Here is a 26,410-nt window from a genome sequence, read left to right on the forward strand (position 1 = left end):
TTCGAAATGCATTTATGTATTTTGGGGTGGTAAGGTATACACTATACTCTATAGTATGTTGTACTATGTTATACTATGCATAGATTAGTAGATATGACCATAGTTAGCGTGGAGTGGGTGTCGTGTATTTCTATAGGTTCTGAATCGATCCCCCTATTCCTGACCCTATTCTGGTTAAGCTACCTAGCTAGTTAACTAACAGTCAGCCCATGAGGCAAGAAATTCCCCATGATGCAGATACCGTTATCTGACGCAGTCACACTACGGCACAGGAACGTGTTATCTGATTAGGTCATAACGCTTGAGATCTAATTAGACAAGCGATATTCCTCCAGCCCCTGATAAGGCATACGACGTTCTCATAACAAATCAAACCTATGACAACCTGGATAATCCGTGCGGCCATTGTTTTGATTTCACAGAGAACTTTAGTAAAGAATGTGCTAACGAGCAAGTCGTATGACATCTTTATTGACGTACCTATGTCCATCCTTACGTCAATCCCGGCACCTTTAAGGTATAAATATTGCCGACCTTGCCCTATGCAAACACACGCGTGGTGACAAGACGGAGCAGCCATACTTGCCGAAGCCGAGAGCAGAAGCAGACCCCGCAGGCAGCAGCCCCGCCTTCCTGACGCGCTGAGAGACGCGCTGCTATCTCAAGCCGAGAGACCCAGCACCGGCGCTTCTGGGCAGCCCTCGCAGGCAGCCTGGAATATCGAGAGCAGAGAAAGAGATACCATTCCTCATTCATCCTAAATTCCAGGTACAGAACTGAATAACCCCTCCTAGAGAATTCTTTAGTTATTCACTTGGCAAAAACAAACTTAAACTAAACTGTAACTTTCTATTCCCGCCCACGCATTAGACTTAGGTCAGGTACACGGGGTAGGCGTATTTAGAAACACCAGTTGAGTACGTTTAGTCAAATGTATATGTATATGTAAATATATTTTATTCATTTTAAACATCATATGGCTCAGAAACCATATCAATGTTTTTACAGTATTATTTTATACTATTGCTTCTAATGTATGCACTTTACTTAACTATAAGTATTGCAATAATATCGATCCATTTCTCTTGTACGAGAAAAGAGACTGATCAATAAATAACATCTTTTATTGAACACGCCCGTCTCTTCCTTTTCTCTACATTCTGATGAGACTAAGAATGCACGTACTGACTGAGTAAAATAATTGCCTTGTGCTCACACGACTCTCGAGATTGACTCTTGATTAGGGGAGAGCAAAGTTGTCATGTTCTATGGTTGTCAGAAACTAAATCCCTTCTTGTCTAATCAGGGGAGTTAATCCTTCCTTGAACATTCGAGAAAGTTTCTAGCGAACTCTGAGCTTAGCTGGCAAACCCAAAAATTAAGTCTAGTATCGACAGTAGTAGACCTAGTTAACGTCTGGCCTAGGCCTTTACTGCTGTAGGCACTATTCCAATGCGCAGAGCCTATTGGGAAAATAGGAGCTACACTACAATGCAATTACAACACAATGCAATATTTATAGAAAGTATTTTTTCAACATAAACATCCAAAATTCCCTCCTGCTATGACGACGATGTCACAAGTTACTCAAGACTAGTCAGTTTGCCATGCTTTATGTGTATATGTTCTATACTGTTACTAAATGTGAAACAAAATTACTTAATAGTAACTATATTCAAGTGAAGCTTTTGCATAGCACAGATTGAGAAATGAATTACTGCGAGAGTTTCTCAATTAGTTCAGCAAGGAAGATGTTCCATAAAAGCAATCTTGATCGGATCACACAATTTAGTCAGTGGAGGAGTCAAGGTTTGAAACCAGGTTTGTTTTCCTGGTTGCAGCTCATGCAAATCAGCCACTGTAGGTTTACACCCTTCTCTCATTTAACATCAAACATCAATGCTTTGTTTTCAAATATTTCTAAAATTGGTATTAGTTCACAGAGTTAAAAAAACACTTATCAAACCTTAAATCAAACACACATATAATACACAGTGGTGGTGGTGCCATTTAGGATTCATGAACTCTTCAAAAAGCCAAAATTGTTTTAAAAAAAACTTAATCAGATCGGACAAGGGAACTTTTTCTCCTATTGTCCCTTTTGGATCTGCAGTTCCATAGTTGGTACAGTGGATGTGGGTGATCTGATTGGCTAAGGGCTTCGAACCCTTGTGTCTTATTGATGGTTCTGCACTAGTCTAATACACTGATAATATGCAAATTCTTTCAAACACTAAAGAACCTTGTAAAAGGGACACAGTTGCCTTAATGAATCATTTGGCTCAGAGAGGACATAAGGTTTACCCCAAAAAGTGGCTGTATTGTCAGACTAAATTAATTTATTTGGGATATGAGTTGAATAAATATGTACAAGGAAGTTGTCCAAGGAAAAATGTCAACTTCCTTACAGATGGTACTGCCCTGAATGCAAAGAGAAGCAGGAGCTTTCCTTGTTATGATGGGGTACTTCAGACAATGGATAACAAATTTCTCCCTCATAGCATAGCACCTAAAATGAAAGGATGTAACCAACCTGGAGCCCAGGCCAGATGAGCACCAGAAAGCATTTCTAATGTTAAAACATGCCCTGTGTTCATCCACATTTATAGGCATGCCAGCTTACGACCATAATTGTTCAATGTTTTGCAATTAACAAGACAGGTGTTCATTGTCTCTGCTAACTCAGGGTAATGGTTCAAGTTTATTTATTTGCATAGTTTGTTAAAACCATTTCAATATAAAAATACTTCATTATAAAACAAAATATACATATAAAACTCCATATTTCATATACCTTATGTAAAAAATTCTTCTAAAACAATGCTACAATGTACAAATCCAGGGTCAGTTTCTTAACCACATTATTTCCCGGCTATGCACATACCAATTTTTTATCGGAGTACTTAATTCAGGAACATACTTTTCTTTGTTGATTATATCAAAGGTTAATACGTGCACATGTGATGCTTAAAGATTGAGTAAAGTTTATTAGTGCATAGACAGGCAATTTCTTCGCCAGGTTATTCCCAACTTGCACAAATCATTTGTTCATCAGAGTACTTAATTCCAGTCTGTGCTTTTCATTCATTGATTATATCAGAGATACATATGTGTAAAAATTTGCTTACAGCTTAAATAAAGTTCATTAGTGCTTGTCTGGGAGCTCCTCCACATCCTGCAATTGTTCCATATAGCTCGGTTTTGTGTAAGGTTCGGTTGGTTTAATAACTACGTTGCTGGCATCTTCTTTTCGCATATCCTCAAGAACTTTACCAAGGAGCAATTCATTTGTGGGTCATTAGGTGCAAAACATGCCAGAACTGCTTGCCTCCTGGTTCAGACCCCTCACTGATTAAATTTATGTTTAAATAGTTGTTTCCGTTCTTGTAAAAGTTCTTTACAAGAGCATAGTAGATACAGTAGATCTTCAGGAGCTGAACCGCATAGTCGGCACCTACGGCCCACTTTCTCATTTAGCCAGGGTGGGAGATGCTGTATACAGGGTAACAGACCAAATCTATACTTCATAAAGCTTATTTTTATATGTTTTGCATAGCCCAAGTTAAAGTACTTTTGAGCAGCTGGCTCCGTGTATGTGTTCAGAGTCATCTATCCGTGAACCCTTTCTGAGAGAGATGCCTTATCCTCCAGCCATGAAAGATGTTTAACTGTTTTCCAAACAAGTTTTTTAAGCATGGTGATAATTGTTGGGGTTTCCCAAAGTTGACTCAGTCTCATTTTGAGTAGCTTTCTCTCAGATAACATGCTGCATTGAGGTAGTATGTTGTTGTAGCGCCTTCCAATGCTGTTCATTTAAGGTTCCCGGAGGGGCTTTTCGCACTTTGTCCCCGACGATGATGTATGCCCCTAGTCTTGCTAGAGATTGTTTCTGTATGCCAAACTCGAGTTTAATTTGTGAGGGTGAAGTGTTTTTAGGCAGCCCAAAAATGACCCTATACGTGGTTGTTACTGTAGAGTCAAGTATTTTAGCATCTCTTCCTTTCGGTGCCTCACTGCAGGGTAGTGGTGATCAACAACACCCAGTCCAATTTGTTGAGAAGCTGCTGACTGACCTATTCGGCCCAGAATACTTTACAAGCACGTTTGTGGTGGAACAAGCACATAGAATATTGGGGCCCAGACCCAACCCAGGCTGCCCACTGCGGCCCATCATGGCTAGACTTCTGAACTTTAAAGACAGGGACACAGTGCTTTGGCTTGGTAAAAAGGTTGGAAGTTTGACATGGCAGGGATCAAACATTTCTATATACCCAGACTTCACTGCACTGGTGCAGGAAGCAAGACGTAAATTTGTGGGGGTGAAAGCTGCAGTGCGGAAGCTGGGACTACGTTATGGAATGCTATTTCCTGCGCGACTCCGGATTGACGTCAATGGTAAAATAAAAGATTTTAGACAATCCTGAAGTAGTCCAGATCTTTTGCAAACAGTATGCACGAGCTGGGGAGACACAGGGCGGCTCCTCCCCTGGAGACAGCTTGCAAGGAGCCTTATCAGGCACAAGTGCGGACCTGTTCACAGCCAGTTAACACATTCCAGCTGTTGGTCTGCTTGCCGAACAGTGTGACTGAAGACAGATGGTACTGGGTATTAAAGATGGGGATTGAGATATCAGGGGACAGATTGGGGATTGGTTTCTTGGGATGGGGAATCTTTGGAAATGGGACTGAACATTTCAAGATATCAAGGATTTGCGGGGAACCACGTGACATTGCCACCCCCCAGTGGGTACACAATGTTACCAAATGTGGGTCGATCGCCTGGTTGGCGTTCCACGTGTTTACAGTTTAAACTGGGGGACAAGGGGTTACCACCTGATGGACAGCCATCGAGTGGGGGTGGGGGAGCAGACAGGGTAATAGAGAGATTTGCAGTGTTATTTGATACAGACTTTAAGTTCCAGATGATAGTCCAATCTGAATGTCCACACGTACCAGAAACAGTACATTACATGACCACGCCGCAGCGACACACAAGATAGATGTACACCGTAGTTTCAATCTTACCCTACTGGCGTGGAATGTTCGAGGCCTCAACAACCAAAAGGAATGTAGATTAGTACTCCAATACATTAGACAACACAATGCGGATGTAGTCTACTTGCCCGAAATGCATTTGGCACCCACCTCCCCTCCTAAATTTACATATACTTGGGGCTCCCACAGATACTTCTCGAGTTACAGCTCATATGCCGTGGGGTGGCAATCTTGATGAATCGGCGGCTGCCATTCATACACACTAACACGATTACAGACCCGGGAGGTAGATTTCTCTTAGTAGCAGGGACACTAGCAGGAGATAAAATCTTGATGGTAAATGTTTATTCTCCAAACACGAATGATCCAGACTTTTATGTACAGCTCCAGTTGCACCTGGATGGCGTAGCGACTGATCACATAATATTGGGAGGGGACCTGAGCATACTCTTAGACCCCAAACTGGATAGCACCGCACAAGTACCAGTAAACAAACCCCGATCTCGCAAGATGTTGGGAGAAATTTGTCAAACTTGGGACTTGGAGGATGCATGGCGGCACCTCCCTCTCCTTAGCACTGGCTACTCCCACTATGCACAGCAATACCATACATGGACCAGACTGGACTACTGGTTGATATCCTGTTCTGTAATTCCAAGGGTTACAATAGCAATACATCTGCCCCACATGCTATCCAACCCCTCCCAGTGACACTCCTCTTACAACTTCCTGCGGCCGGAGGTTCAGAGCAACAGTGGCGATTTCCCACTATGGCGCTGCGAGACACAGTTTTTAGAGTAGGGCTGCGTACGGCGATTATAAATTACTTTGCTTGAAATACGGGGTCAGTCACTACACAGAATGCCTTGTGGGAGGCTTTTAAAGCATGCATTAGAGGGGTATGTATATCTACCCACTCAGGGGTATTAAAAGACCTCCGACATCGCTTTATGAAACTGGAAGAGGACCTAGACACACTTGACAGGGATCATATGATGGATAGCGCCCGAGATAACACACAGTACATGCACCCCAGGTCGGAATTATTAACAGAGTATATGGGAGACGCAGACTGCGAAGCGCTCTATTTAGGAAAATACGCAAGAGCACGCAGGTATGGTGAGGGGAGGGACCGGGACGCACTCTTGCACGCCTACTCCACCCCCCATACTCCCTGAATTACATCACCAAACTGCAAGGACCAGATGGGCAAATGAGAATAGATACGAAAGACATTGGGCAAACTCTTTTGCAGTATTACATGGACCTGTACAAAACTTAGACGGCAGCCACCACAGGGGATATTGGGGAATACATAGCGATGGTTTGGCTTCCTGATGCGCATCGGCAATTTTTAAGTGAGTCCTTCTCCGCTGAGGAGATAGAACAGGCTATCAAGGCCATGGATGGCACTAAGGCCCCGGGCCTGGATGGCTTCCCTGGCGCGTTCTATAAAGCTTATAAAACACTGCTGGCCCCTCGACTCCTAGAAGGTTATGCAGAAGCATTAGAAGTGGGACGCCCCCTCCCTCATTTAGAGAAGTCGTACTGGTACTATTACCCCAGCCTGGCAAAGATCCAGAACAGTGCGGTTCATACCGTCCGCTTTCATTGCTAAACTTTGACTATAAAGTATTAGCTAAAATGATGACGACCAGACTGTCCCTCTTAATGGAGCAGACTATAGCACCGGCACCCACTGGGTTTATTAAAATAGATCTACTGGGCTAAACCTCAGATTATAGCACCAGCACACACTGGGTTTATTAAAATAGATCTACTGCGCTAAACCTCAGGACTTTCTTCTCGATAGTAAATAGAATAGCTCCCAAAATTCCGGCGATGCCTGCTTTTTTAGATGCAGAGAAGGCATTTTATTCTGTGAAGTGTTCTTTCCTGCACGCCATTTCGGGAAGGGGTATCGAGAAATTCTAGCTTGTATTTCCTCACTGTATTCAGGACCCAGGGGTCTTGAGTTACCAAATTCCATATTGCCAGATAATTGGCACAATCTGCCTCCCACCTTTGGAGGGATATCTGAAAGGTCTTTCAAGGTTCCTACCTGAGGAAAAGGAGCACTGTCGCTGATCGCCGCTGAAGGGTCTTCCATGGTTCCTCTGTATTTGTGGGTAGAAATATTGCTGGGTGCCGTAGGTATGCTGGAATTTTCTGCCATGGCCCAGGAAGGGTCTGGAGGGAGGTAGTCCACGGCCAGGGAAATGACCCCGCATTCTCCCGGCCCTTCCAAAAACTCTTTCGTGGAACACCTTTTTCATTTTTTTCTCAGACTTCTGAATGGACCTGAACACTCCGACGTATTTTCTATTTCCTTAATGAAGTCTTCACCAAAAAGTAGACCTTGGGAACTAGGCCCTCCCCTCCGTCTCTATTGGCTAACTCAATTAGCTTAGGGTCAATCTTAAGTAGAACCCCTTTCCTTCTCTCTGTGGAGATCACAGTATTGGCATTGCCTATGAGGCATATTGCCCTTTGAACCCATTCTCTAAATTCCTTTGGGTTGTTTGGGGTTTTCCCTAGATAGGCTGACTTGGCCATCTCAACATTTTTAGTAAGGGGGCCTATAGTATCGAGTAGGCGGTCCTCACAGGACTTTAGCCCCCTATCCATGCCTTTCCTAGGGTCTTTTGCATTTTTTGCTATGAAGGCTACCACCTTAGGGTCTAGTTTGGGAGTCATAGCCACTTTGTCAGGTAGTGATGGTCGTGGGCATTCGGAGCACAGCCCGGACCTAACCTCCATGGGGATCTCCTTCCTCAACCAAAATGAGAGGTAGTCTGCCACGTGTTGTGACAGTGTCCACTCCAGTGATAAGGGGTTTTAATTAACAGTGGGTCAAACATTTCCTCTCCAAATGGATCCACAATTCCAATTTTGGATCCCAAGGCCGTGGATGCCTCCTCAGATCTTCCCATTCCTCTTACTTCCACCTCTTCAACATCAGTGTCGAACTCAGAAAAGCAACTAAGCTCGATTTCTAGTTTGCAATTATCATCACTGTCCATGGGGATAGGGAGCTCATGGCTTTTGTCTTGCCCATCTGGGGTGCCCAAGGCACCGATCTTGTCACCGCCTTGAGAGCGTGATGAGGGGTTGGAGGTTTTACTTTTCTTTGCTCCCTTAGGTGGATTTCCTCCAGAAGCCCTCTTTCTTGATGCCTTACTTGTTCCTTTTTGGCCACTAGTGAATGGCTGTGCTAAATTGGAGGTGGATTTAATTTTTTTATTAATGGTTTCATCAATTGAGCCCAAAACCTTTTCTAGTGCCTTGTTAACTAGCTCTTCTAATTTATCCTCAATATTTACTTTAGGTGGGGGTACAGACATATTGCTAATGTGGTTATAATTCCTTAAAATAATTATTTTATAAATAGGGAGGACTAATTAATTACCAATTGGTAAATAAGGAGTGGGTATTCTTAATTAGTCCTAACTTGCCCCCTTTTTAAATTTCTTTATCTCAAATGCGTAAAATATGTACTTTTCCTACCTGGCGTGAGGACGAGTTGTGAAATCCGCTGTTTGTTTGATTATAAACAGCTGACTGGTGCCGGTAACCGTAACTGTAACTGTCATGTTATTTGTTCCCTACCGCGCCATTAGAAGCATGTTAGCATGTGAGGCTGCGCTCGGAGAGGAATGCTGGCACGAGAGGCGGCCTCTGGGTGGTGGCACGCCGACGGCCGGTAAGATTAATTTAAAAGTAAATACGCAAGAAGGGTAAATCCAGTTCAGAATAAACCGGAGGTTGGTTTGAGAAGGTTTAGGATAAGGAGGAAAAACATTAACCCATTGAAAGTGAGTAGACATAGTAAAAGATATAACAAGCATGTACAATGCAATGGTTTCGCCTTTGTTAAAGTTAGAGCTATTGGCATTGCTCTTGACATTTTTATTTATGTTTTTTTAACATAAATAAATGGCATTGTCATTTACAATGCCACTAGCTTTATCTCTCGCAAATGACACACACAGAGCCCCCCCACACACACACCCACAGAGCCCCCCACACACACAGCCACACAAAGATCTCCACACACACAGCCACACAGAGCCCTCCACACACACAGCCACACAGAGCCCTCCACACACACAGCCACACAGAGCCCTCCACACACACCCACATGGCACAAGCAGGCAACAGGGGCACACGGAGGCACAAGCAGGCAACAGGGGCACACGGAGGCACAAGCAGGCGACAGGGGCACGAAACCTGAGGCACAAGCAGGCGACAGGGGCACGAAAACTGAGGCACAAGCAGGCGACAGGGTCACGAAAACAAGCACAAGCAGGCAAAAGGGTCACAAGCAGGAATTGTAATTTAGACGGGGCTGAAGTGGAGAACGGTCAGTAGGGAAGTAGTGCGGCTGGTGCAGTGGTACCAAGCCGAAAGGTGAGAGGGGCTGTCTGCACCCCAGTTTGGACAGTTTCCACTACCTAACAGGGATTGGTGGGAGGGGGGCGTACTTCTTGCTTGCTTTAGGGCTGTTACTTCGGGACGCAGTGCACGCTCCTGCCTGCTGCCGCCGGGACACTACAACAGGCAGGGAGAGGACAGGCTGGGAGAGGGCAGGGAGGGGACAGGCTGGGAGAGGGCAGGCTGGGAGAGGGCAGGCTGGAAGTGGACAGGCTAGGAAAGGGCATTGAGGGGACAGGCTGGGAGAGGGCAGGCTGGAAGTGGACAGGGAGGGGACAGGCTGGGAGAGGGCAGGCTGGGAGAGGGCAGGCCGGGAGTGGGCAGGCCGCGAGTGGGGAGGCCGCGAGTGGGCAGGCCGCGAGAGGGCAGGCCGCGAGAGGGCAGGCCGGGAAGCAGAGAGGGTCTTACCTGAGAAGTCTGCCAGCGCGGAGCTCTCCGGGGCGCAGAGCAGCAGCAGGGCCCAGCAGAGCAGGGCGGGCGAGCCCCAAGCCTCTGGTGGTGGTGCTAGTGCTGCTGCTGGACACGACTTTTACGTAGCTGCTGCTTTGTGTTAAGAGTAATTGTAATAATCTTGTAACTTAATTACGTAATTTGTAAACCCATAAATAGTTTACCCTTGACAAACGAGCAGAGTGGGCGATGCAAGTAAAATGTTAAAAGAGTCGGTGGCCGAGCAAACACTGAGAAGGGAGATCGCGGAAGGGAAAAGAAGTTTGTTAGTCACTTCCCGCAATATTAGCTGACCATGGACGGCACAAGAGGCCTCTGGGGACAGGGGGCTGCTGGGGGTCCTCGTTTTGCTGGCGCAGGACGGTGGGGTCAGGCATGAGCTGGTGGGGGGTGCCTGCTGGGCGACCTAAGGGCGGGTGGGGAGGAATGCGATGAAATGCAAGGCCTTGTGGCCTGAGTTGCGGTGCTGTCTGAGGGCAAGAGGTCTCGTGCCACACTCGGGCAAGGGGGCATCGCGTAGTTGACAATGGAGTGGATCCACTCCCGGACTTGACCCGATGCGGGAGGGGGGGGCTCGTAATTAAGGGGTAACAAAGTTTCGGAAAGTGAAGGGACGAGGCGGTGTCTTGCGGGACAGTGGCGCACGGCAGGATGGTGCGGGGGCGCCGCGGAGCTCAGCACAACATCAATAGGAGCAGAGGGGAGGGGGCGATGACAAGGAGATCAGGCGCGAAGCAGGGGATAGGCGGGCACATGGCCTGGAAGGACAGGGGAGGGGTGGTCTTTTATGGGCGGGCAGGTTGGGTTGCGATGGGGATGGACATGCGAGAGTTTCATGCAGATGCATTGGGTGCTGTTTATACAAGTTGGTAACAGCATTAGAAGAAGAGAGTGATGTCAACGCGTAACTATGACTCATTCACTGCCGATTAAGGTGCAGGAACGCCATGTAGAAAAGACACTTCACTGGTTTCTAAATATTTATTTGTTTATTAATTGTTTATGCATTTTTGTGTAGCGCGGACTTTGCCCAGTGGCGTCGGAGCGCTTCACAGTGGGAACAGAGGTGATGCATGATGAGAGCAGATTGCAGAGGCAGACGTGGCGTTACATGGGGTAGAGGTGACGGTTGTGAGCAAGCATAATGCATGGGGTGGTAGGGAGTGCACAGGAGGAAGGGGTGACGGGCTCAACCTTCACCAGCAAACCTACTCCAAAATAAAACAACAAACAAAATATATTGGATCACCATAACGCCACCACCTCATTAGCCCCATCTTGTCAAATGCTCGTCGCACGAATACCCAAGAACAGAAATGCCACTGGTACTATTTTCTGGTTTCAAACGCATTAGCGAAAATTGAAAAACAAAAGAGCACAGTGTGCAGTGGAACACGTGGTCTCTACGACAGAAGGAAATCCCAGCGCCGCTTTGCTAATCTGGCAGCCTGACAATAGTAGCAAAAGATGGGGTGAAACTGACCGTAAACAGCTAGAAGCTCAAACCAGGGGAATGACTGCGCTTCTCTCGCGTACTGCCCTGCACGAGAATGCTGCCCACCAAGTCCACGGCAAACCTCGGGGAGACAGACGACTGCGCGTGCACAACCACAGCTTCTAGGCACCGCCGCTGGAGTTCTTTAACCCGCCCCTGGGGAACAGCGCAGTCATGGATTGGGTGAAAGCATGTTGTCAGGGATTGGCAAATGCTGTACACACACAAAAACAAGCACCTACGAGGACACAGGGGGCGGGAGAGGACACGGACGGCGGGAGGGGGGCGGGAGAGGACACGGACGGCGGGAGGGGGGGCGGGAGAGGACACGAACGGCGGGAGGGGACACGGACGGCGGTAGGGGACACGGACGGCGGGAGGGAGGCGGGAAACGTGCACAGGACAGCGAGGGGGGTGCGGGGGCGGGGAGGCACACGGAGGGGGGCGGGAATGGACAGCGCATCTGAAATCACTTTCAGTGAAAGGGGAGGGAACGGGAAAAAACGAAACTCCGCCCAGGGAAAAAATCTCGGGAACGCCCCCGAATCTGGTCCGGCCTTGACGGACAGATCCGGCACTCAATGGCTAGCCTCCATTTATGGAGCTAGCCAATGAGAGCCGGGGGACGTTCCCGAAGTCCTTATTGTAAACAAAGGATTTCACCTGCGCCGAAAAGCTGCGCAGAGCGCAGCCTTCGGCAGGCGAAACCCAAAAAAGGTCACTAATAGGATGGATACATGGCATGTGCTAAGATCCAGGAAAAATCGCTATGTACCATTGTAAGAAGATACGAGTTGTGAAAACGTAAACGTAAAAGTAACCTACTGAGTTATATATGAAACCTTCCCAGAAATACAAGCCAGTAAGACTGGGAATGCGCTTGCTATATAACAAGCCCTCGCAAAAGCAGATGTTTTTCCACATTTCAACAGTACGTGCAGAAATTATTTCAAGTTACAAAAGAACAAACATATTCGGTTTATGTAAAGTGCTCACGCAATACCCGATAAACTCGGCGAAGCTTGCTTGTATTGTGCACCTGAGACTGTGATGCTGGCATTTTGCATCTTGTGTGTGGTAGATCACAGAGCGTGCACTTGGGGGCTGTATAACCCATACTATGTGTTACCTTTACGAATCAACGGCAATCCATAGCCCAGCAGATATTCTCAATTGTACGTTAGATTTTTGCAGCCCGAACTGAGTATCACGTGGTACGTATATGTATATTTTTTTTACTTTAAGTTACTGGCTCTGAGTCGGAGCCCCAGAAGTACGAGTTCCAGTTCCCATTTTGGAACAGCGTTAGTCGCGCTTCACTCCCAAAAGGATGGAAGGGCAGCAGTTCCCGTTGCTATGACTGCGCTCTCCCCTTTTCCAGCACTCTCCTATCAAGCAACCTATCTGCAAATGTTCCAGGCGTACACACTCATGGAGCCCTAACAAAACACACAGGCCAGAAGCTAGCAGCAGAAACGTGTAGATGTGGTTTATAGGACACTTTCAATCCCATAAGGGAAAGAGCAGGGGAGAGTGTTGTATTTGGTCTGCTCCGTCACTGTACTTTGGGCAATCTAACCTCACCGACATAGACCTTTGTCTTAGCCCTACATTCAAGTCAAAACAAAAAGAAATAGCAAATTAGTATTACATATACCCCTTATGTGAGGTGTATACCCCTCTCCGTTAATACACATCAGACGTTCAGTACCGTTTGCTAAGAAACCTACTAGGCTACTCAGCTCGCACTTCTCCCGGGTTTAGAATCTCTTAAAATAGGGCAATTATACATGTCACAAAAAAGAATCTGCTGGGAGTCAATTTACGATCCACTTAAGGAAGGAGTGTTTCACAGGCAGGGGATGGAGAATCCATAGGCAGTATGCGTCAGCGACATTCAATAACAAACACGCAACACTTAAAGGGTTACTACAAAACAATCCCACTCGGAAAAAGATGGAGGCGCAAACTGGCGATCCCCCATGCGGAGCGCTGTCAGGCGAGAGCCTTGACACAAAGCGCCACCAGGATGTGTCGAGGGGCACAAGGGGCAATTTGGCCAGACAATTTAAATGCGTATTTTTCAGCGAATCTCGAGATCTGAATCACCCAGGTACGGCAGACCGAACACAAATATAACGGGGGAGGGGGTGCAGCTTCCTTTAGGGCCGAACAACCGGAATGCACTGTCTCCGAAATTGTATGTGTGGGAAGCTGCCCGGGAGATCGACAGTTATAATTCTACATTAGGTGGTAGCAGGGTCAACATACAGGAAGCATGCACGGAGCGCGTATAAGCGACATTTAAGGTTCCGAGCATGGCGCATCAGGAATTTAGTAGAGTAGCCAACTCATCTCCCCAGGGGACCTCCCATCCACAAAGTCTAAGCACATATGGGGCGGGGTCGCCGGGCAGCGAGTGTCCAAGTCTCTTTCCTTTAGCGCTTTCCCTCCCATGAGAGTCCTTCTCCTGGGTCTCACCGGGAGCTGGGTTTGTCGGTGTTTTCCAGCCACTGGTAGTTGTTGGTAGAGGTCATGATGGCACACCACTGATGCTCTTCTCTACTGCCCGCTTACCTCTTCAATGTTCTTTTCACTCCACACTACGTAGGTAGTAAGAGCAGCAAGGCGGGTCCAAGAGACGAATGGCTAGGGTTGCTCCTTTTGGGCGATAGAAGTGTCAATCTCCTGTCCAACCAACCACAGTCTTCCCAGCATCGTAAAAAAAAATTAGAGCTAGAATCCTTGGAGAACATGCGTAGGCAGTCCAGCGCGCCCGCCAACGGGAGCACGAACAGGAAAGGTCCATTTGCTTGCTAAATGTGTCACTGTATTAACATGGCGTAGCTACCTCAGTGTTACATTAACACACGTAACAAAATACCAGTGCTTCTGGACTCGTTTGAGTTTTTTTTGTACATTCTGCTAAATTGAATTTTTTAAATGCGTGTGTGTCAAAGAACCCCGTGGACAAAAGGGCTCAAAAGGACATGTATGCATACGTTTTCAAACCCATTAAATAGAGTAAATGTAATAAATAGTAAATAGAGCAAAAGATGGGGTGAAACTGACCGTAAACAGCTAGAAGCTCAAACCAGGGGAATGACTGCGCTACTCTCGCGTACTGCCCTGCACGAGAATGCTGCCCACCAAGTCCACGGCAAACCTCGGGGAGACAGACGACTGCGCGTGCACAACCACAGCTTCTAGGCACCGCCGCTGGAGTTCTTTAACCCGCCCCTGGGGAACAGCGCAGTCATGGATTGGGTGAAAGCATGTTGTCAGGGATTGGCAAATGCTGTACACACACAAAAACAAGCACCTACGAGGACACAGGGGGCGGGAGAGGACACGGACGGCGGGAGGGGGGCGGGAGAGGACACGGACGGCGGGAGGGGGGGTGGGAGAGGACACGGACGGCGGGAGGGGGGGCGGGAGAGGACACGGACGGCGGGAGGGGGGGCGGGAGAGGACACGGACGGCGGGAGGGGACACGGACGGCGGTAGGGGACACGGACGGCGGGAGGGAGGCGGGAAACGTGCACAGGACAGCAAGGGGGGGGCGGGGGCGGGGAGGCACACGGAGGGGGGTGGGAATGGACAGCGCATCTGAAATCACTTTCAGTGAAAGGGGAGGGAACGGGAAAAAACGAAACTCCGCCCAGGGAAAAAATCTCGGGAACGCCCCCGAATCTGGTCCGGCCTTGACGGACAGATCCGGCACTCAATGGCTAGCCTCCATTTATGGAGCGAGCCAATGAGAGCCGGGGGACGTTCCCGAAGTCCTTATTGTAAACAAAGGATTTCACCTGCGCCGAAAAGCTGCGCAGAGCGCAGCCTTCGGCAGGCGAAACCCAAAAAGGGGGAGCTCTTGCACTGTAGAAGGTATTTAGATGTTAGCAATACTGTCAATTAAATGCTATGAATACTGTACAGTTAAACAGCATGTAGTAATAATCTAAATATATATAAAAAAGTTTAAGCACTTAAAGGTGGTACTTATCTTTGTGAGCACCAGCAACAAAGAAGGAAGATGGCTGCATGTAGGAGGACTTTATACCATATTTGGAATGTTCATTGAAGTTCTATATTCTTCGATTGTTGCTGCTGAGCTGTGGCAATAAAGGAGATTTGCCTAATGTTAGCCTCAGTGTCATGCCAAAAAATCGTGATTCCTACTATTTACCACCTTGGTGAGGGCTAATTCACAGGTGGGCTTTATTGATGGTGGAGATATTACCAGGTGGGGAGCACATGGCAGGAAGAACGCAGTGAACAGGAATACTACGCATTGCATTCAGGTGCTTGCATAAGAGTAGGCATGCCCAACAGTGATGCAATGAGCAGCGGTGTTCTTGTAAACATATATGTGTGGGGATCACCAATTTTTAATTGGAAAAAAAATAAGAGCTGGGCTGAAAGTTTTGCTCAGAATCCCACAGCCGGTGCTACTGAATGTTGAGGGAGCCTAATACCAAGTCTCCAAAGGCTTAATTCCACCTTATGCCTCTTTCATCCACCACCAAACACTGCCTGCCCCATTGTCTCACATCTGCAGGTTCTTTTTCATCCCTGCTTTCACTCTTTGTCACTGTTTTTGGTCTTTCTCCTCCTTTCTACCTTTTCTGCTCTCACTTACTCTGGGTCAAAGTCTGGTGAGGAAAGATAAGTGTAGGTTACCAAAAATGAGTGCTAGTGGGACCCACCTGTAGCCACACTCTCAAATTAAGCACTGTGGATGACAATTTATTAAAATATTTATTTATTTTTGGCAAGACTCCCATGTGAGAAAGATGCAGATGACCAGTTATTGTAGGCAGAGAACGGGACCAGAAGAGGCAAACTAGCCAGGCATTGAAACACCCATGAGTGCCAACAGGAATGAGCTTCAGGTAGACTGCAGAGCTAAGATCTGGGCCGGCTTCCATTATTTGTGGGAATCACAGTCTTGTTTCTCTGCGGAGTATCATAATGGGTATATTACCCCAGGCGACCATATGTTACTCTCTAGGTCTACCCACATCATGTTTTTTAAAGAAAAGTTTATTTAATGTGTTGGTTGTGAATTCTAGTTTTTCGTCTGGAGAGAATTAAGGCGATTGGTAAAGGTTTCCAGGATTTGAGGAAAGTTGTGCTTGACCTGAATAAGTGCACACTAGGCATGTTTTATGAAACCCCAAAAGAGATCCATACAACAGTTAAAGCTGGTTTGGGTGCAGGAAGGAGCCCAAGTAGACATGGTAAGTATGGATGGGGCAAAGTTGACTTCTAGAGCTACAGGCTCTAGAGAGCGTGGCCCCCCAGAGACTGACTCACAGAGACCTAGAGACAAGTGTACTGCGTGGTATGGTACCCAAACAGTACAGGGGTCATTAGATCACCAGGTTATCTGGAAGATTTAGGGCCATATGTATCATACTACCGTTTTGCGAAGGAAACGCTATTTGGAATTCGCAAAACGGTATGTATGTACAAAATCGCTATTAAATAGCGATTCTTTACCATTCCTAATTTGCGATTAGCAAATTTCTAATCGCAAATTACCCATTCATTTCTATGGGCCAGGAGGCCCATAGGAATGAAGGTGCAATTTGCGATTAGCAATTAGCTAATCGCAAATTAGGAATTTCTTCAAGGTTGCAGGGGTGTCTCAAGAACACCCTGCTGCACCCCTGAAAAAGAAATTTGGGGGCATATGGCGCACATACATGCCCTAAGGGCATGTATGGGTGTCATATGGCACCTTTTGTTTTTTGGAAAAAAGCTTTTTGAAAAGAATTCGCAAATTACCACCAACTAGAAGTTGGTGGTAATTTGCGAATCCTTAATGGCATTTTTTGAATATTTTTTGTTTGATACATTGCATTTAAGGAATCGCAAAATTTGGGATTCCTTAAGTGCAATCGCAAAATAAGGAATTGCAAATTTTGCTATTCCTTATTTTGCATCAAACATGTTTGATACATACCATTTGTCAAATTAGCATTCGCAAAGGCCGAAATTCGCAGAATTTCGGCCTTTGTGAATGCTAATTAGCTTGATACATATGGCCCGTAGTCCTTTAATATCTTATGACAAGCAGACAAATTGAGATTCATGAATATCAGCTAGACCGTCAAACTGTTCAGGGGGCATGATCCATAGTGGCAGACTGGGAATCTATTTCATATTAATTCATAACAACCAGAGCACTATGTTATTAAAAGGTTTTGGCCTCAAGGGACTGGCTGTGGGCTAAGAAAGTTATTTTAATTATTGACCACTAGCCTATCTGATTGGAGGCGGGAGGGGGGGGGGGTCTTGTCCACTATTTGTTGATCATTTGCCCAATGGGCCACTTGTGAGGCATATGGCAATCTGGCTCACTAAAATCCAGTTTGTTGATTGGATGTAAGACCAACACTTATTAAGGAAGGAGGTTTCAAAGAATTATGGCTCATGGGTGATAGAAAGTGTTGGGAAGTTACCAAGAGTCGGCTAAAGTGGGCCAGTTCACCTCGATAGGGTCATGTTGCCAGCAATGCAACCAGGAACCTTGTAGCTAGCATACAAAAATGTGTACATTGGCTGTTCTAGGTTAATGATGGTGGGAAGGGGCGAGTGGATAGAAAAACATTTGTGGTGGAAGTGTGTAAAACAATTTTTTTCAGGGAACATAACCATCCAAATTATTCTACAGGGACATAGCTACATATTTAAAATCATAGTTAATTTTCTTATTTTAACAAATCCTGTAAAAACATATGCCAAAGTACAATCTTTCAAATTCTTAAGTCCATAGTTACAGAAGAATCCATATATGAACATAATATTGAGTTTTCCAGATAAGTATCCCAGTTCCCAGTTGTCCCAGGTGATGTTCGATTTGTGCAACCACCATATGTTTTGCAAGTACCCCCACTTCTTAAGGCCTTTGATAATACTCCTTATATTGCATCACATTCAAGTAAGCCTTACTTGTAGGCGATTGCGAGCAGAAATGCACATCTGGTGATTCAGCCAGTTCTATGTTGAAAAATGACTTTTTTAGGATGGTGTATTGTCAGATATTTTTGCCATAACAGTTTTGCTGTTTGTAGAACTCTGTGCACTTTACTCCTACTATCAGAGGTAAAGTGCCCTTGCCCCCCCTTTCAACAAGATGAAAATGGAACTTCCCTAATTGACATATTTAACTTACCTATCAGTCCCTAGTAGGTGGTACAAAAGTGTACCCAGAACATGCAAGATAAATGTCAAAAGTGGACTACAGCACCCATTGTGCCATCCACTACAGTGACAGTGTAAATATGACTGCAGGCCTACCATTTGTAGCCTGGCTGTGAAGTTTTAAACTGCAAATTTAAATATGAATGCGTCACCCCCTTTGTTGGCCTTACATCCAATAAGGTAGGATGCATGGTTGAAAAGTAGGTCATGTAAATGCTTAATGATAAACATGCCTTACAGGGACAATGTCCCAAAAGTTATTTTCACTTGTGGAGGGTTGACTATTCCATAGGAAAGCATTGATATACAATATTATATTTAATAACATTATCTTTGACTAGGAAATGGCTACACATTTCATTGTTGGACTTTGGAAATATTTATTGCAAACACAATTCACTGGTCAAACCAGATTTGCAGTAAATATTTTGGAAAAGGTACTTTTAGAAAGTTATAAAGTCAACAATTGAAAAAAAACTTTCTTTTTATAATTTTTTTATTGAGTTTATCAAACCAATACTAGTAAAAACAAAAGCACTAAAGGCTTTGAAGCTGACCTGACATAGATGAGGAAAGAAATGCAGAAGAATTATGCTTATTAGCAAAAATATATATTACCAGACTAAGTCAACAGTAGCTATATCATCACATATTATGCCAGCAATCAGCCCAGTGTTACCCTGTTCCTGGAGGCCTTCACTCAGGTGGAGGATATGGGTGTAGGGCAGGAGCTGCAGGTTGTTCATCAGTCTTTTGGCTAACCACAATATATATTCTCCATATGGACCCCAAATGTCCCTAGGTTGTGCTTTTGGGACTTATAATGATGAGCACATTTCAACTTGCAAAATGTGACATGTGAAAACCACGCCCTGGCCACCCTATACTGGACAAAGCAGCTGGGGCCCCAGGTGTCCATTGGAAATGGGGGATGTCCACAAGATAGCCTAGGAGCAGTGGTGTAACACAAAATGATGCCCCCCCTCCCCCATAATGTGACGAGGAGCCCATGAATCGCCCATATCTCCCAGACCAGGGATGAATGGGGCCCCCTAAAGGTTTGGGGGCACCTTGAAGCGCTGCCTCCTCTGCACAACATGGACTGCAGAGGCCTGAGTTATGCGGATGTATGACGTTACAACGCATACTTTTACCACGCATACCTTTACAACGCGGTATTTACAACGAATACCGTTACAACGCACAGCGCTTAGAGGTGCTGGATAGTGGTAAGTATAATTTTCTATTCCAACTCCAGTCCCCGTGGACACTAGGGAAGGTGTTGGATAGAAAATTAAACTTATTACTTACCCTAGAGCGCCCCCCAGCGCAATGCGTTGTAATGGTATGCATGGTAATACCTGCGTTGTAATGGTAGTGCGTTGTAAAAATTTCATTGTAAACGTTGCATACCGAGTTATGCCAATGTCTGGCTCTTTGTCCCTAATCCACTGTGTCTGCAGCTATCTCAACTCTGTTAGAATTCTCTCTCAGCCTGGCAGACCCAATCACAGTGATAAGTACTGTGGAGCATTTTGCTGGGCAATCTATTGGCAATTGCAGCAACAAAATAATCTTGCACGTTTTTACTTTTTATTTTCAGCTAGGGGAAAACACAGATGCTTCCCCGAAGTGCGGTTTACATTACACTCGAAGGCAGCGAGGGTCGAGGGACAAAGGCCCTGGAAGTATCATCCTCAAAAATAACCGTGCTGGAGCTCAGGAGGTGAACAAGCAATAAAGGTGCCTTTACATTGTGTGTTTATCTTGTCATATTTGAAGAGTTTTCAAAGACAAACATCAAATGTCTGGCTGTGTCTACTGACAAATAGTTACTTTCATTTCCCTGACTACAAAGTGAGAGGATTTTGTAAAAGCGAACTAGGCAACAATCTGGCTGTGGTACAGGAAGTGGTAGGAAAAGCTGTAGTATGTCCGCTTGTTTCTATTACACAACAGCATTTAAATACCAGTAAATTAACTATAATAAACATATTTCAAATATATACCAGCAATTAGGAAATCACAAATGAAGGACAATTTTTTGTAATCTTTAAGTGAGATGAAAACAAAGATTTGAAAATGACCTAAATAGAGCAAGTCACTTTACGTGGTGGAGCACTAAATATAAATATTCGCTAAAACCAGATTGTCACTATACATTATTGTTTTTGCCGCATGCAGTTTTACCAGTATAACTGCATTCCTATGCAAATTCAAAGCCATTTCAACGGAAAATGTGATGTCTGTAAAGGACAGTGCTCCACCTCACCAGTGTCCAAAATGCACCACTAGCTACATACCACACCCCTACACCCCTCATGCTGAATCAGCATGATACATTTACTACACCATTTTCTTCTCTGATGCTTGGATTTTTCACATTCGATATGATTTCAGTGAATTTACATTAAAGACAGCTCCCCACTCTGAAAATGGTCCCAGCTCCTCTGCCAAGGGGACCCTTAAGATGTGGAACTTTTAGGCCCCCTGGCTCTGCGCGGGCTGTGGGGCCCTTTTGTACGCCCCTGCCCAGAAGCATGGGGAGTGGTGCACGACCAGCGACAAAAGCTGCTGGTGCACATATAGCAAAATAATTAAAAAAATGTGTTATCTCTGCTTATTTAACAAAATGAAATGAAATGCTTCATCTGTTGTTTTCATGCCGCAGATGCACACACAAGTAGTTAAAAACCACCAATGCTGGGTGTACAGCCACAGAGCTGCACTCAGGCCTGAAGCTGACCCGTTACTGTAGCCACAATAGTGATACACAGTAACTGAAGTCTTTCTATCTTCACGATACTTTATAAATGAGGTGTAAGCATTTTATGGACCAACTTTCAGATATCTAGTTTACTTTGTATCATGTGGCTTCCTGCGTTGTTAACCATAAACGGTAAACCCCAAAAACAATGACAATGACTCCTCACTGTCACACAGTTGACATCCGCCCTCCCTCAGAGGTCAAGGCAGCACCCTAAAGTGGATACTCTGAGGACCCACAGTCCCCCGCCCTTTAGGCGTAAGGGAGACAGGGTGGAAAATAAATTCAGTTTATTCTTCAAATGGGCTGGGTGTTTGGGGCCAAGTCTCCCCGTGTTTTGGGCACTTCACTCAACTTGACAGTGCACAGCAGCCCAACACCCTACCTCTTCTGCCTCAGAAAGGTGTTCTTAGTAGCTGTCACTCCATGCTGCTCTATGCTACCCATAGAGGCGTAGTGTTAGGGGATCTGGGGGTTTAATGGAGCTGTTATCATCATATAAATCCACTTTTGTAAGCAGGTTCCTGCTTGTGGCTCTGTTGTGCGACATGGAAGTGCTTCATATGATCATGTAACATAGTAACAGCCCTACAGTAGTGCTCCTTCAGTTTTATTGAGCTATAGGGATTTTAATTTCAGTTGTCCAAATGACTTCTCATCGCAGACGCATTAGGACTACAGTTGCGCTGCATTATGACTGAGTACCTTTGCTATGGTGGGGTTCAGAAAGGGTGGATAGTGCAAACACCTGTATGATGAAAACAACTGGTCACTTTTGGGTTAGGGTGACCAACTGGCATGGGTTGCAAATTCAGGACAGTGAGTGTAAAAATTCAGGACAAAGGGTCAAAATTCAGGACAAAAATTCAGGACAGGAGGTCAAAATTCAGGACAAAAGGTAAGTTTTACAGACACGTCAGATGAGGGTGCACAATAGTATATAAGTAACTAAATAGACAACCACTTAAGTAAAAGTCAAAATAAGTTTATATTGGTTGAAACAATCATGCACTTCACAGTTTTCATTATGGTCACATCTTGCTACCTTAGACGATTCAAAACTCGCATCCCGCTCTAGCAGGTACATTAGTCACTAGACAATGGTGAACCACACCTGAATATAAGTGAGGTGGCTTTTATTGTTGATTGAAAACTACTGGATATACACGAATCTTGTGCCAGCCCCCAGTAACAAAATTGCCCCCCTTTCCAGCCTCCCAGTGAAACACCCGATGCCGGTCCGGCCAGTCCAACCTTGCTACCACCCTCCAATGGTGCCCCTCATCTTCACATAGACCGTCTCTCATGTGTATTTAATTTCTTTTATAGTGTTACTCATCCCAAGTATGTAGGGCAGGGTGTTGGAGTGGAGTGTGTTACATCACACACACATTATAGGGTTCACTATGCCCCTGCTCATAGGCAATCTGAAAACGTAGAAATCATGCATGATGCACAGTGCCAGGCCGTGAGGTGACTGTGACATGATGTTGTTTCCAGGGCTTTAAGTAGGGTAAAAAAACTGGAGGGTCTCTTCAAAGGGGGTGTTTAATGTAATTAAGGGTGTGGCTTAAAACACCCAGGCTAAAAATCTGTGCTTAGCATAGTGTTCTGCCAGTTTGGTATTATGTTGTTTCTGTCATTTCATCCATATATAATACAGCAAGTATCATTACACCAACAACAAGCCAGGACTATTGGCTTTGCTAATGGTTGTTAGTTGCTTAAAATAAAAAAATCAGCAACCATGGCTTTGTTGAATATAATATTTAAAATGCGTCAGTTTTAAAATCATGAGACAGTGAAAGCCCCTTCTTTTTAACTTGTTTCACAGACTTCTTTATATAAACTTTTCTCAAGTTGCAGCATGGGAGTTTTACCTTTAATCAACCTAACAGAATGCCCTGCTGTACACTGAGGCAGGTGGAGGCCACCACATGCTTTAACAGCCCAGACTGCTCCATTGTCATTCTGTATATGGCAATTAGCTGCATACAGAATGACAATGGGCGGGGTGGGGCTGCTGCATAATTACGGACAAAAGGCGTCCGTAAAAGGGATCCTCACAGACGACGGACGTGAGGTCCAAATTACGGACAGTCTGTGAAATTTACGGATGGTTGGTCACCCCAGCTTTAAGAATGATAGTGGGAGTGGGTGAGGAATGTTTAAAAGCAACTTGGCCTATGTCATTAACGAGGCAGCTTGAACAAGGAAACTACAAATCTAGGGATCCCACAGTGTGCGGCTCGACTAATGTTTTGCTACGTCTTTGTGCTTTCCGTTATTGCATGCAGATATCTAACACAACAACTTATATACACCTAAAACAAGTCAGGGCTATGGGCTTTGTCAATGGCTGTTAGCTGTATACAATAAATGAGTAACAATATTAATTTTGTTGTAAATAAGATTGAACACGTTTCAATTCTGAAATTGTGAGTATGTGAGGTAAACATTACTGAGGTCGGTGGGAGGGACAGTGGTATTCAGAGTCTCAATCGCTCCTGTCTTCCCTTCCTATCACTTTTCTCTGCAGTCTACCTTAGACACGCCTGCCCTTTTTTTCTTCACATCTTCCTGAAATCCTCCAACTGTATATCTTACACTTAAGCTCTTTCCTCCTCTGCACTGCCTTTTCACTCTCCCCAGTATACACTTCCTCACATCTCCTTCATTTCGCCACCCCAACCCACCCACACACAAAACACACCCACTCACCTCTGGGCATTTTCTTTTCTTTTACTTACTCATTCTCAATACTTCACCCAGTGTTTATCTCCTGCACACACGTTTGCATAGAATCACAGTTGCAACTGGCCTAGGGACCAATGTTCTCAGTGTGCTCTGCAGAGAGGCCAAGGACTGGATGATCATGTACTTTGAACACCTTTTTTACCCAGTGGCATGCACTGTGAGAAACGTGCACTTCCTTCAGCCTGAATTTCAGAACTCTAAATTGTAGTCCATTATAAACACATGGATGCGACTTAGTTCAACTGTACAAGAGTCATTATTATGTTGCACAAAAAACTACATCAACATAACATTCAAGAAATAACAAATACTCCGAGGGAATGGAAGATTAAGTCAACATGTTAAACGAGTTAACTTTCTATAATAGAAAAATAGAAAGATTTGGGCTCTGATTCAGAAAGTGTGTGTAAAATGAACTTGCATTTGAAAACAACTATTTTTGCAATGCAACATAGCATTTTAATGCACAATAGTTAATACTGAACTCATATGGATTTACTCACAAGGAATTTTCCTTATGAGTAAATCTCCCTCCATAATAGAGGAGTGGATATTGCAGGGAAGAAATGGACATGAGATTTGTGAATACACACAAACACACATGTTGGTGAGTAGTTACCAACTCGTCTCCAAATACTTTCCTTCAAGGAAATGGTCAGATGTGTACTCTTGAGAAGAACAGTAGTAAAGGATTTTCCATAGATAAAGTTAAAGGGAACACCAGAAGTGGTGGAGGTGTAGGTAAAGGGGTATTTGCGAGATGGAAAAAACCTCTGTGGATGGGAAAACTTGCAAGCTTTCTTTTTCCCCTCATGCAAAATGTACACAAGTGTGTTTTGCTTGAGGAAAATAAATGTTAAGTTTTCCAGGATTATGTGTAGAAATAAGCGGCTTGTGAAGGTTTGTATGCATAACCTGGAAAACTTGTGAGAATTGAGAAAGTGTCTGATCTGCATTTGCAAGACAGTGATTTTACCAATAAACCGGGGTACAGAATGTAGTTGTTTACTGTATACACTAACAGCCAGATTCATGAAGCCAAAATTGTCTCGCAAAGGGCCAGATTCTGAGAATTTGTCCCTTTGCCAGCGCTTTTTTTGCATTTGGGATTTATCATCCCAAATGCAAAAATCGCAAATTTTGAAATCGCTAAATTGCGAAGAATTGCATTTAAGGAATCTCAATTTGAGATTCTTTAAATGCAATTCATGAATCATTTTAGAATTGCGAATTTGCAATCTGGGGCCGCTATTTACCGCGAAGTCTGACTTCGTGGTAAATAGCGAAAACTTAGAAAAATGCACTTTAGTGCATTTTTCTAAGTTGTATGTTACACACACACATGTCCTTTGGACATGTGTGTGCGCAACACCAGTGTAAATTACCATTTCAGGGGTGCTACAGGGTGTCCTTTGGACATTCTGGCACCCTTGAAATTGCTTCCTTATTTGCGATTCGCTAATTGCTAATCGCAAATAAGGAATGACTCCCCATTCATTCCTATGGGCCTTTTGGGCCCATAGGAATGAATGGGGAGTCATTCCTATGTGTGATTAGCAATTAGCGAATCGCAAATAAGGAAGCAGTAGAAATCGCAAAAAATATTGCGATTTCTACATGAATCCCGTTTTACGAGTCTTTAATAGCGATTCCTTAATAATCGCTATCAAGGACTCGCAAAACATGACAATGATGAATCTGGGGGATAGTCCTAAAAGAAAGAAGTGTGTTCTTTTGGCCAACCATGACAGAGTGTTTTTATGAATTTGTGTAGCCTATATTTGCCTTTAATGGAGTAAAGAATTTCTAGAATGTTCTGTTCCAGTGATTTCTTCACCGGGAGTTACCGAGAATTCCAACAACGCTCTATTGTGGGTATTATGCATCCCTAATAAGTGTTGTGTCAAATGTGCGTTGATAACGCAGAGCACTGTTTGCATCTGCTGTGGGGCTGCAAGAGGTGTGTTCAGGTCAGATGGCTGGAGGGCAGAGTCCTATTAATCAGGCAACAGCTTAAAGCTCGACATCGCTGATCAATCTCGTGAAAGGATGGGATGCCCGTTGACCAGCATTAGCATAGACTGCGGTTGGTGTTGCCACCCTTGTGGCAAGCCTGATTTGTGTGTGAGATGCAAAGTCACACACAGAGCTCCATGGATAGAAGATGGCAGAGGGGCACCATTGCCACTTGGAGGCATACCTGTGCCACATCAAAAGTATGTGAGATGTGCCATCAGTGAAATGACTCTAATGCTCTCCCTAGTGCTCACTGTAGTTGCAGGTGCCATTCTGATTGCTCCCAT

The 26,410-nt window shown here is 44.9% G+C and overlaps 1 long non-coding RNA gene across 1 annotated transcript in view; it reads left to right on the forward strand.

The window, feature by feature from the left end:
- LOC144762834 (uncharacterized) overlaps nt 1–26,410 on the forward strand; it is a 78,275-nt gene that overhangs the window by 9,844 nt on the left and 42,021 nt on the right. The window contains exon 2 of the long non-coding RNA XR_013596148.1: nt 20,187–20,326. This is a non-coding gene — a long non-coding RNA (uncharacterized LOC144762834). The remainder of the gene's footprint in view (nt 1–20,186; nt 20,327–26,410) is intronic.

Source organism: Lissotriton helveticus, chromosome 6 (genome assembly GCF_964261635.1).
Source record: "Lissotriton helveticus chromosome 6, aLisHel1.1, whole genome shotgun sequence".
Lineage (NCBI taxonomy): Eukaryota > Metazoa > Chordata > Amphibia > Caudata > Salamandridae > Lissotriton > Lissotriton helveticus.